This window comes from Anopheles coustani (genome assembly GCF_943734705.1).
Source record: "Anopheles coustani chromosome X unlocalized genomic scaffold, idAnoCousDA_361_x.2 X_unloc_4, whole genome shotgun sequence".
Classification (NCBI taxonomy): domain Eukaryota; kingdom Metazoa; phylum Arthropoda; class Insecta; order Diptera; family Culicidae; genus Anopheles; species Anopheles coustani.
The window spans coordinates 494151-495000 of record NW_026525148.1 but is presented as its reverse complement, the minus strand read 5'-3'; the positions used below and the strand labels follow the sequence as shown (position 1 = coordinate 495000).

General features: G+C 51.2%; 1 non-coding gene across 1 annotated transcript; it reads right to left on the bottom strand.

The window, feature by feature from the left end:
• Nucleotides 1–155: 155 nt before the first annotated feature.
• Nucleotides 156–310, bottom strand: LOC131270557 (5.8S ribosomal RNA). Its single transcript, XR_009179616.1, has one exon. It is a non-coding gene; the product is annotated as a 5.8S ribosomal RNA (ribosomal RNA).
• Between the last annotated feature and the right edge of the window lie 540 nt (nt 311–850).

Below are 850 nucleotides of genomic sequence, written 5' to 3'. Positions count from 1 at the left end.
ACGCTCTAAATACTTCGAATTCCAATGCCAGTATATTGTAAACCACGGGTTCTTTAATGCTAGCGGGTCGTCGCGACCCTAGTTAACATCATGGTGCACGTCTCGTGACGGGTGTCACGGCGTAGTTAAATGTATGCGATACATTTCTCAAATATAAGCGCTCAGTCATCTGTACATCATGGTAGGTTCCCACGACGTGCAATATGCGTTCAACTTATCAATGTTCATGTGTCCTGCAGTTCACATTATGACGCGCAGTTAGCTGCGGTCTTCATCGATCCATGAGCCGAGTGATCCACTGCCGAGGGTGACTAACTTGCGTAAGCCGCCGCTGTGCGCGTATACCCGTTCCCCGTAGGGAGGAGCAAGCCGCCGCTTAGAGACGAAGCATAAAGTGTCCTCATTCCACATAGGGCAAGCTGGATGAATCCATTTTACTCAGGACGGCCGAAGCGGCGTGGACCAGGGGAGAACTGAACCTTATACTTCACACCACAGTAAGTCTACGTGTCCTCTTCCACATAGGGCAAGCTAGAACTAACTATCTTACCCAGGACTGCCGGAGCAGCGTGGACCAGGGGAGGAACACACTTTTCATGGAAACGTAAGGCATCCATGACTGCCATAACGTAAGCCGCCGCTGTGCGCGTATACCCATTCCCCGTAGGGAGGAGCAAGCCGCCGCTTAGAGACGAAGCATAAAGTGTCCTCATTCCACATAGGGCAAGCTGGATGAATCCATTTTACCCAGGACGGCCGAAGCGGCGTGGACCAGGGGAGAACTGAACTTTATACTTCACACCACAGTAAGTCTACGTGTCCTCTTCCACATAGGGCAAGCTAGAACTAA